Here is an 11,708-nt window from a genome sequence, read left to right as displayed (position 1 = left end):
GGGGCGAAACCATATTGTTTCAATTTATGTACAAGCAAAGCATGGTCAACCTTGTCGAAAGCCTTTGTAAGATCGAAATATACCGAGTCAACCTGCCCTCGGTTTGAAACGACCGGGGCTGCGTAGTGTAGAAAAGTACAAAGGTTAGTTTCGACAGAGCGCCCTTTAATAAAACCATGTTTTTGCAGCGTCAGATACTTAGATAAATGAGGGAAAAGACATTCTTGCATAATGGCTTCAAATACTTTAGCAAAACCACACAGTAGTGACACGGGACGGTAATTTGATACAATACCAGCATCACCAGCTTTATGAATGGGCACAACTATGGCTTCCTTCCATATTGCTGGAAACATACTGGTACGCAGAGATACATTAAAAATATGGGCTAAAATTGGCGCTAGAAGCCCAATTTTAGCCCAAGATGGTGCCAAAAGACTAGACAATCAATATTTTTCTAGAGCGTCACCCATATTTTTACTAAAATAATTAGCAACTGATCGAAACTGAAACTTGACAGGGGAGGAAGAGAAAAATGTAGAAAAAACGATTCCGTTAGTCACGTGGCTATACCCGACCGAGGTTTTTTCGTTTTTTTATTTCCTTCGTTTTTCCGGCCGTGCGAAGCAGACGAAAAACGCGCACGTCGTTTTTCGTCTGCTTCGCGTGCGCGTGCTTCGCAGACGAAAAACGACGTGCACGGAGTGCTTGACTTTTGCGTCTGCTTCGTAGGCGCAAAAGTCAAGCACTCCGTGCGTGACGTTGGAGGGTGTTTCAAGCACTTACCAATTCGTGTTCGTAAGGCGAGCGATGTCTTCGGCAAGGAGAAGGGGCGACGGCTCGGCGACGTCTTGGTGCGAATCAGCTTGGTGGTCGGGGGTTTCGTACGGGATGAATCCTGTTTGTTTTTTTGGCAAAAGATTTCTCTTTCGAAGCTAGAAGGATTCGCTGGTACCGCAAACAACAGCTCTCAAATAGAGGCCCCCACACTCGTCGCTCGCCGCCTTCGCTTAGACAGCTTCGCTCAGCCGTCCAGCCCGCGATACCACACCATGTTAAGAATTATGCCGAGAATGCACGGAGTGCTTCCAGTTCTCTGTGCAACCTTTTCTTTTTTTCAATCAACGTATTTGCAACGTTTTAGAAGTCACAAAAAATGGGTATCATTTTTTTTTATTCTTAATATAGAGGCTGCACCTTCGGTGACCCACAGTCTTGATTATATTCTGTGGTTGTGTCTCAAGCATAGAGAACGGCACGTGATTACAAAGAAGAGAGTGAGCGCAACTCAAACCGGCCAGTTCTTTTTCGGCGGCTTTCGGGAGGAAAGAATACAAATTTTTAGCCGCAAATTGTGTTCTGAGTAGTTGGGCTCTCATAGGTCATGTACATACAAATGAAAGCCTTGGCGAGCTCAGATACCCTGTGGGTGTCCCTTTAATGTAGCTTTTACGGTTTTATGGAGCAAACCTGTCGAGCTTAAACAAAACACCCTGTATATTAGCGCGGAATTTAATTAACTTAAACAGAACAAGAGCTTAAGCATTGTTATTCCTGCGTGATATCCGATGAAAAATTAGCCTTTTTTGGCGGTTGGGGGGTTGTCGGTTTACACATTTTACATACCGAATGCTCGTAACTTGCCTAATATGTCACGAATGCTTACCGATCCTCACAGCTCCGAAATCTGCCACGAAGCAGTAATACCGCAAAGTGTTCTAATCAAGAAGCACTACAAAGATGTACAGAATATTTCCGAGTAGATAAAGCAAGTATGCACAAAATACGTGTGCTTTTTATGTTTTTTTCTTCTTCGTACGCACAAGGAGGAAAATAGCAAGAAATCTTCTGGATGACGCTGAAACTCATCTATGGCGCAACCTAAAGCAAAACGTAAACCCTTCTTTGGGATGAATACCCAAAAGCAGAGTGGAGGCATCTCTAACTACCAGGGCCAACCGCATCGGGTTTCGGAGACCATGTTTTTGGCCGTTTTCCTCCTGTGAATCATGGCTCGATTTTTTTTCCTGTGACCGAAAATCGTACAGTTTTAACGCGATAGCGTCAAAAAGCTCACTTCGTAAAGAAGAAAAAAGCGGCTTCGGTGGCGTGATTTGAAAATTTTGATTGGTGGATAAGGTCACGACGTCAAAGTCACATGACCTCGCAAACAACCCACAACGTTCACGTGAAATGAAAGCGATTAAAAAAACACGGCATGTAATGTGAGTTAAAGGTCGCGTGATGCATCAAATGATTTCACTTTATAAAGTAATTCATTTGCTTTTTTAATTTAATAATTTCTGGATAATAGAATATATTTAGGCGGGATTGGAACCTCTTCGGTTGCGGGGTCAGACACGCTATTGACTAAGCCCTGTCCGTCACACTTCCTGCTCACTGGCTGGAAGAGCATGAGAAGAGAATGAAAAGGTGATGCGAACGAAGTCTGATAACGCTATTACGTTCCTCTTTTAAAGGCGAAGTTTAAGCGTCCTCCAAGTTTTCAGTGTGATAAATACACCACCTACAGACACCTTTGTGAAGAGTGTCAACACACTTGGTTGATTGCTTTATTTGTACAAATGTTTTTACACCGAAATAGTACTCAGACACACCTCCCAGGACTGTTTTCGAATAAAATCATATCATTGTTTTACTTTTTTTTTCACAGTTACCATTTCTATTCGCAAGAACCAAGCTCCCGAAGTAGAAGGTAAGCTATGTAGTGCGATACCGCGTACCACTATAAAGATATCCTGCGAGTTTACTTTCCCGCAGGGCGCGAAAGCAGCCAAACATGGCGAATAGAGGAACCTCAGAAAACGAGGAAGCTCAAAATGTACGATTATGTCTAAAAACAAAATACCATGTCCGCAGTGACTGTGGGCAGATTACACGTCATGTTTATTGTTCCGCACATATTGCTTTTTTGTGTCTGCCATAATCGGAGCTTTGTCATTAGCTGGGGACCTTCTTCTATTATTGGTTGGCTGGCTCCATGTTATGCGGATAAGTGAACCTAGAAGCCTTCTTTTTATAGAGATTAGGAACATGTGAGAATTGTTTGTTGAGAATGGAACTATTCAATCTCAACAATTCGCTTGCGAACAGCGCAGTGGGCTCGCGCTGTTGGCAAGCGAGCCAACTGCGCTTACCCGCACGGGCACTGCACGTGCGCACCAACCGAGTTCGCGTAGGACGACGCGTCTGCGCATGCGCAATGCAGAACGCCAGAGGGCTGACTAGTGTGCACTGGCGGGTGTTTGTGACAAAACAGAACCGTGTTTTTCTTGACGCTCCAATAAACTACGTATCGCCGAGCGCCCAATTTCTTCCAACATGTTACGCTGGTACCATTTTTCTAAGTTTCAGAACTTACCATCGCACGGTTCGAAGGCTTTTAGCTATCGTCGGGACTTTTCGATGAAAAACGGCCGCGAAGGAAGCCTGCGAACCCAGAGAGACGAACGACGTCAGTTGTTGAGAACGGGACTGCAATGGCTCGCTGAAAATATCTAAAAATCACATATCAGACGTTTTAACCGCACAGCGGTATGTTCCGAAAGTTCGGCAGCTTGTTTAAACCACTACTGCTACATTTGGGTGGAAAAGAAGCGTTCGGCGAAGAGTAAAGTCAGTCACAGCTTGAGTAACTCAGGGCATGCGAGTCTTCGATCACCTTAATTGCCCCGCAGCCCTGTGTTTCTCGAGCTTTCAGTGATTAGAGCGCAGAGTGAATATTCCGATCGAGATATATTTTGCGCCTTCCAGTTCCTCGTACGCATTTTCTTCCTTTCCGTTGCATTGCTCGTAGCGTGTTCTCTGCTGGAAAGTAGGCGCGCAGTCAGCCTATTGAGTCTGTGGACATCCGGTAATTTGGACGGATGACTATAACAATATAAAAATAAAAATATATATATCTTTTGAATTTGCTGTATTTGTTGTGCGCCCAGAAACAACCAGTATGTCGCCACTTTGGTACTGAGAAAAATACGAGCAAAGCAAAAACGAGAGCAGAAAAACAAGGAAAAAGTTCAGGAACCAATACAGTCAGTTCATGATGCGACAGCAAAACCTTTCACTCGATTCTTAAAAAAATAGCAAAGTTCCCGACTTACACTATGCTTGCCAAGCGACTGAAAAACGATTGTACGCATGCCAAAGGTGGTGGAAAATAGGTGTGTGAACATAAAAGGCAGGATGATTTCTAGCCGAACGGGATGGTGCACGAATATTCACCTCGGCTCAAAGCATGGCCACTTTCTAGGATTCCATTTACTAGCTTACACAAAAAACGTTAGATCACCCTCTTTTGTCATAAAGAGTCCTCCAAGAAACTTGATGAAAAAAAAAAAAAAACGCAGTCGAATCGGTGTCTAAAATAGAGGTTGTAAACCATACGCTTTTCAGCGCATCTTGAATTTATTTTGCCCGAGTTCAAGACTGGTGATGGACGACAGCTTTGTGCTGGCACAACCTCAAAACGCATTGCCCCAACGTTTCGTTTTGTGTGTGTGTGTGTGTGTTTTTGTGCGCATGCTTCACTTTCGACCTTTTTCTTTTGTGTTTCTCACGTGGTTTTTCCTACTTCTTTTTCAGTTTATGAGTTTCCCGAGGCGCGCTCAGGGGATTCCCATGTCGAGGGAAGAGGATTTCGTATCTACGTCGACGATAAGGAGTCTCTCGTCGGTAAGCGAGGTGCACTACATACGCATCCGACTTCAGTGAAAATCCCCTAAAAGGAAGCGGAACCACTGTTCAAGAAATACGAGTTAGGAGCAGACTGCTATGCGCAGGGAAACTGAGGCAGAGTACGCGACCAGATCGCGCGGGAAAGTTGGAATGCCGAGTTCTGATTGGAAGGTAGACGGAAAGCTATAGCTGCCTTTGTCTCCACTGCACTCGTCGAAGGCGTTCCAACGCGGAACGCAGGGGTCCAAAGTTTGGCTCTCGCCTTCGAACGCGGTCGACAATTGTAGTGGCATAGACTCCTTTATTCGCAACTCCAGCGCGCCGTTCGCCCTCCCGCGGACGAACGGAGAACTAGAGGAACGGGGACGGCAGCGGCGGCGGCGGCGCGGAGAAGGTGGCAAGGGCTGTCGGCCTTGATGCGTGAAGCCGTTGTAACAAAAAAAGTGAACGCGTCAAAATAATAATTATTGTGCTCCACCTCGCAACGCGTTGCACGAAGGACCGGGATGTCTAATTTCATTAGGGACTTTTCGTATATCGCCTACGCTGCGGATTTCTGGTCTTGTGCATGGCCGCCAACTCAATCTGGGCTCAACGTGACGGCAAACGCTCCCGCTAATAATGTATAGCTCTAGCGCTCGGTCTATGAAAAGTCTATTTTTTGCCCTAAGTAGGAGAAAACTGGCCGCGGAACGGATATGTCGAGCAATACACGTCGGAAATGGGTTTGCGTTTTAAGGCCGTAGGGACATGACCATTTATGACAAGCACTTTTAAAAGATAGAATACGCGTACTTGCTTTCAGGTGATTAAAAAATAAATAAAAAAAATTCCCGAAGCGTTTTAAGCGCGTTTGTGTTAGTCAGCCGTTCGTGACGAGAGCTTAGAACGGGCAGTTTTGGCGAGATGGGCCACAACGTTGCAAATACCATGGTACAAATATATATATATATATATATATATATATATATATATATATATATATATATATATATATATATATATATATATATATATATATATATATATATATATATATGCGGTATATTAAAATATGCTTCTTTGGTAAAGCAGTAAATAAAACCCCTAAACACGCCGATTCTGGTAATAGACACTTTTAGCGTGGCGTTACCGCAGGCTACCGTTGGTTACCGTGAGCAAGGCAACGCTCCTGGCTCGCACTGAAAATTGTGCTTCAAAGGCGCAGCGCGAGCCTCCGGTTGTAATGCTGCACCGCACGGTAGCCTGCGGTAACAAACTTCCTATCAATAACCATAGAGCAGTTTCATCACGTGTTGCAATACACTAAAACCGAGACGGTGAGCAGATAGTTTTGAGCCTGTGACACGAAGACATTAATACTGTGAACGCTGCTCTTCCGAAGCTTGACGGTCACCGTTCGCGGCTCTCTTTTTAGAGCACTAATGGCCAGGCAAGGCGCAAACACGATATCTACATCACCCTCAAAAATATTCTGCCACAGACAGTGACGTGGCAGTGCGTAAAACGCGCTCGCCCACTACAAAGCTTCGCAAGTCGAGGTTTCTGCAACATTTAAATATCAGCACGCTCATTTTGCTAGCGCGCGTCAACATCTCCGTAACCTGTAATATGATTCTGCCCTAACCGCTTCGCGTTTGCAGAAAAAATAAATTTTTTTACCGCTCTGACCAGCGTCAGCGCGCTAAACCGCGCTGACGCTGTCGGAAACCCTGGAGAATCTATCCCCGTCTCTTCCGCCATCTTGGAACTACCGCCCCGCCACCTATAGGGCGTTGGAGTTGCGAATACTCACAAAGCCTGGCAGTTCGACGACGGAGCCATAGAGACCGGTCGCAGATTTGGAGCGCGAGGACCTGGCAGCACAGAGCACCAAAGAGCCATTTTTTGGGGAACCTGGACGTCAGCGCGCAGCTTCTGCAGCGGCGAGGACTCGAAACACACTGGTTCGCTCGGGAGAAGTGTGTTTCAGCGTCTCGGCGCAGCGGGGCGCTAGTCACGTGGCTCTCCTCTCATCCGTTGTCTGCCGCTCCACCTTTTCCATTTCGGCGGCCGTTCTCGTGGCGATCTGCCAGGCTTTGTCAGTATACAGGAGGCTATGGCAGTGGAGACAGAAGCAGCTAGTTTTAGGTCTACCCACTAATCGTTCCAACCAGAGCTCGGCCTTCTGACGTCCCCTCTTGTCTCCTCCTCTTCCTCAATTTCTCGGCGCATAACTTTTTGTCCCTTGGGTTCAGTTATCGCAAGTAGCTTGGGCTAAAAGTAATCGTTAACCGCATTTATGTTGAAAGATACGTGCCACGCTCTCCCCCATGCACACGGTGAGCCTCTCTGCAGACTGTCATTTGTCCAAAGCGTCGTTAATTCATCGTCAGAATCCCGAACCAGCTTAGTGGCGAGCGACGTTACTAGTTGCGACTCCAGCCTGCCGGTCATGTTATTTTCCGGCGATGAGACAAAATGCGAGCGTTTTCCCATAGGAATGGGCAGGATCACCTCAAAAGTAGACGTTACTGTCTGCTTCAATTTGCGTTAGGGAAGTCGCATAGACACTAACCCTAGTAAAACCTCTAGCGTAGATTATAATAACTCTATGGCTCGAGCAGGCAGCGTCTATGAGCAGTTCCGTAGCGTTGGTGGCGAGCAACGTTCCTAGAACCCTCAGTTGGGAAACTCGCCGTCGAAACCTGGGCCGCTGGCGTCCACCGAGACCGAGCTAAATGCGACAACAGCGCCACTCTTTATCGTTTGTCTGTACTGTGGTCACCTTGAGCTTTTTGAAAGCCTGTTTTTGCGTAAAAACAAACGGAAAAGACTTTTTTTGTATGAAATTTATTGGAGTTTAGTACCAAAAGAGGGGCGCGTTATGTGTTTAAAATCTTTAGTTTGCAGGGTTTTGCGGCACAATTAATATTGTTTTTATACAACCATGCCTCAGCGGGCCTTTCAGGTAGCACGTCCCGCCCTAGGTGCATTTTAACTTCGGAGAGTTCGATGCGGCGCGTCCGTCGGGGAGACGGGGGTGGCACCCCTGTAACCTCTACCGCTGTATCTGTTCTTAAAGCCAAAATAGAAGTCACATGCAGTTTGTCGAGTGGCCGCTGCGGGAGAAATGGTGGCGTTGTGTTCGTCATTAGCTCGGTGCTCGGAGACAGTTTGGGGCCACTTTTTCAAAGCTGTCTTTATGGGAGTTTCCCAACTGAGTGTTTTAGTAACGTTGGTGGCGAGCAAGGGTCACCTGACCTCGCCAATGACGTCACTTTCGCAACAGTTTCTCTCCGCTCTCGCGTTCTCCTGCGCCTGGCGTGCCGCAACGGGCAGGGCTGCGTCGAAAGTTTAATTGGTGATTACTACGGAGCTATTAGTAAGATCGAAATAATTCTAACGCATCATTTTTAAAGTGCCTACATTCAAACTTTCAAGTTTCTTTTTTGTGTTCTTCGGGAATTTTTTTTATCTTCCGTTTAACTCTTCCAGTCCAGCGTTGTGAAGGGTAGCCTTTAGAAAAACGCCGGCGAATATATATATAAGTGTAACAAAACAATAGCAAAAAAAAACAATAAGTCACAACAGCGAGAATAATTCATAAAAAATAATGAGCGAGCCGGGGAAATCGATTCCGGTTAATTGGGCAGCACATTCCAATCATGAACTACAAAAAAAAAAAAGTATTTTAGCGGGTCTGCGTGGCGCAAAAATTTTTCGGATCTTTTTTGCTATCATGAATTCAACGTGAACCGTAATGAGATGCAAGGATGTATTTAACATAATCTATTCCGATGTTGCCATATCTATGCTCTAAATTTTATGTTATCTTTCACGAAGTTGCCAAAATTCAGAATTATTTAAGAAGATTCAGAATACCTATAACAATGTTGTTAAATTGAAATGTTAGATTTGGAATTATCCAAGCGCTGCCAAAATTGAAAATTATTGAAGAATACTTAGAAATATCTATATCGATGTTTCGCAATAAGTCTTAGATTTAGGTTGTCCTACACCAATGTTGCCAAAATTGTGAATTATTGAAGTAGATTTAAATGTATCTATACAGATGTTGTTAAATTGAAATTTTAGATTTACAACTAATATACCAATGTTGCCAAAATGTTGAAAAATGGAAGATTTAGAATTACCTCTACGGATGCTGCCCAATTTTGAAATGATGGAAGAAGATTTCGAATTATGTATCCGATGTTGCCAATTGATATTAGAAGTATTTCCGAGAGAGTGTCATGTTCTAAAGTGCGATTCACCCGTTTAATTGTTTCTTTTGTGCCTCTAACATCTACAGGGGTGGACCTCAATAAGCTGATTGACGACGCCGTGAAGTCGGCAAGCAAAAACATTCCCACGAACTGAAAGACCTCAAAACTGGCCCCCTGCATTTCTCGGAAGAATACTAATGCTTTGCGTCTGTATCCACACCGACGTCTTCATTGACACGTGGAAGTGGCTGATTGTATCCACGCCCCTTGTTCTGTGATTTCGGGCTTTTTTTCGGCTCACAATCTCATTGGCTGGGGAAGGGTAACGAAATGCTCGAAACCCTCCAACCACGCCCTGGGTGTTTTAAAGGCTCAGTAAACAGATCTGTATCTTCGTGAAGCAAATACTAGGGAATCCGTAGTTGTGGTTTTGGTGGAGGTGCAATAAACTGTGAATTTGCTTCGATTGTTTTGCAAACCTTTAGGCTATTTGAATGCTCATTTCGGTTGAGCTCTAAAGGCTATTTACTGAAGGCAAGGCCTAATTCTTGAACCCCAAAACTGCCTTGGACACTCGCTTTCATATCTCGCCTTTCAGTCTGACGTTGTTTCTATCAGAGGCATGATTTTCAAGCTGCACGTACCTGGATTTAAGAAAGGCTTTTCTTGGTTATATCTGATTATTTTAAACATTGTCTTAGTTAGTAGTGCTACTTTACGCAAACGAGCTTCCTTTGTCGGACGCAGATTTATTGGTTTCGACGGCCGTCAGTATTTAAATATGATGAACATCATTAGAGACCCACGCAGGCGTAGAGAACAGTGAGCGCTAAAGCTCGGACCAGGCTGTTCAAGACAAGAGGGTGCAGAAGTTTCCAGCGGTACGGTAGATGGATTCAACGCTACCTAGAGAACGTCATGGCGACCTCTTTAAGGTGTCCTGGCGCAACGCGTATACTGACATAGTCTGCGCTGCGTCACCGAAAATGGTCTAACGCCATGCGCGGAGCAACAGCGCAGAATCTTCTCTTGGGTCCTTAGATGTATCCAGACCGTCATTCCTCCAGCTCTCCTTAGATTGCAGCGATTGGATGTGCTTTGCGGAAAAGTAAACGCTTCAGAATTCTTACAGTGTATACCTATACATCAAATCATACAGAAAATGCTCAACAAATTGTTTGTATAAAGCAATAAAAATCTTTATTAATACATTACAAACCAGTTGACCATATGGCGACGAAATATAGTCAATTTACGTTTTTATTAGGACACTCGAATGGGCAGCGGATTTTTACCAAGCACAGCTTTAAATACTTCCAATCTTACACTAATCCCCAGCCAATGTTTTCCGGTCCAGGTGAACGAGTGAAAACAAAACATTTAAATTAGGCGTGTTTATATACCTTGAGGTTTGTCTGCCACAATGCAGTGACAATGGCTCACGATATTGATAAGGAATCTAACCAGAGAGGCGTGCTTTGCTAGCCTGGGAACCGTTAATCAATACGATACCTAGAAGATAAGGCCAGCGCCTTCCCTCCATACGTCATCACAAGTGGATCCACGCGGCGTCGCCTATAGCTTGCGTCAGCAATGCCGACAGCCCGCCTTGCAGCGTCTGTCGCCGAGCTTCAACGTGTTTTGCCGCTTGGGGTGGGTCGGGGATCCACCGACGATGACGTCACGGCCAGGCCTTGTCTCCTAGGTTCTCGTACGTCACGCCACTGCGGTGGTGCAACTTTTGCAGATGCGCATGCGTAGACGTCGCGCGCGAATCTGGTTTCTGCGCACGCGCAGTGAACACGTAGTCTGTGTTCACGAACTCGGGCTTGTTTGTAAGCAGCGCGTTGTTACAGCGTGTAAGCTAACAGTTTTTGAGGCACTCTAGGCGGCCCGCAAAGATCAGGTTCTGAACGTGTCGCACTGAAATTTATTACAGAGGTGCAAGCAGGTAGTGGAAGTTTACCGTGAAAGAATCAAGAAATAAACTTACCTTGTTCAAAAGAAAGAAACAACAAAAAAGCTGAAACCTGTTCTGGGCGATTTAAGCCGCCACTTCTCAAACGATCCGCGCGTAGTGAGAAGTGCTGCCCACAGATGGCGTGAGCCGCGTCGAGGGAGCGCCGGTCGCCTTTGTCGTATGGGCGCTGCCATCTTGCAAATCACGTGGCGCGCGGCCGCCATAAGGGTTGTGTTCCAAATCTTACCCAAATGGATCCGAGCGAATCCGAGTTACTCCGGCGGATCGTATCACGTGACAGCACAGATTCAAAAACGCTGGACGCGAATAGGTTTTAGAACGTCAAGGGTACAAAACCCTTACCCTGGAGTAAGATCGAGTAAATTTTGGAACACGGACAAGGTGGGTTCAAATCATCATTCCCCTCCTGGAGACCATTTCATTTAGCGCTCTCTGGGCGACACCATTTTGTTCGACAGCAGGGCCTCTCCATACATCCGGAAAATTCAGGCTTCGGCGGGATATAACGAGAGAGAGGGCACGCGCCCGACAACGCTAACAGACGACAAACCGGGAGATTGCCATTCTCCATCTTTAGGCTGCACCGGAGGGCTGTACGGAACATCGAACTCTCGCTCGTGGCTGCCGTTGTGAAGTGGTTCGCGTTCTTAGAATATCTTTGGCTACTCCAAAATCAGCCTAGAGCTCTCTGTTGTTCCATTTCGGTAAATGATCAACTAGCATATCTTTTTTCTGTTACTTATACAGCAGTTGAGTCAACCGGCGGTACCACCCTCAACTACTGCGTGTATCGCGGCAGGAAAGCACGTTTTTATTTATTATTT

Source organism: Ixodes scapularis, unplaced genomic scaffold (genome assembly GCF_016920785.2).
Source record: "Ixodes scapularis isolate PalLabHiFi unplaced genomic scaffold, ASM1692078v2 PGA_scaffold6__148_contigs__length_123643588, whole genome shotgun sequence".
Classification (NCBI taxonomy): domain Eukaryota; kingdom Metazoa; phylum Arthropoda; class Arachnida; order Ixodida; family Ixodidae; genus Ixodes; species Ixodes scapularis.
The sequence above is the reverse complement of the archived record's forward strand: the minus strand, read 5'-3'. Positions refer to the sequence as shown.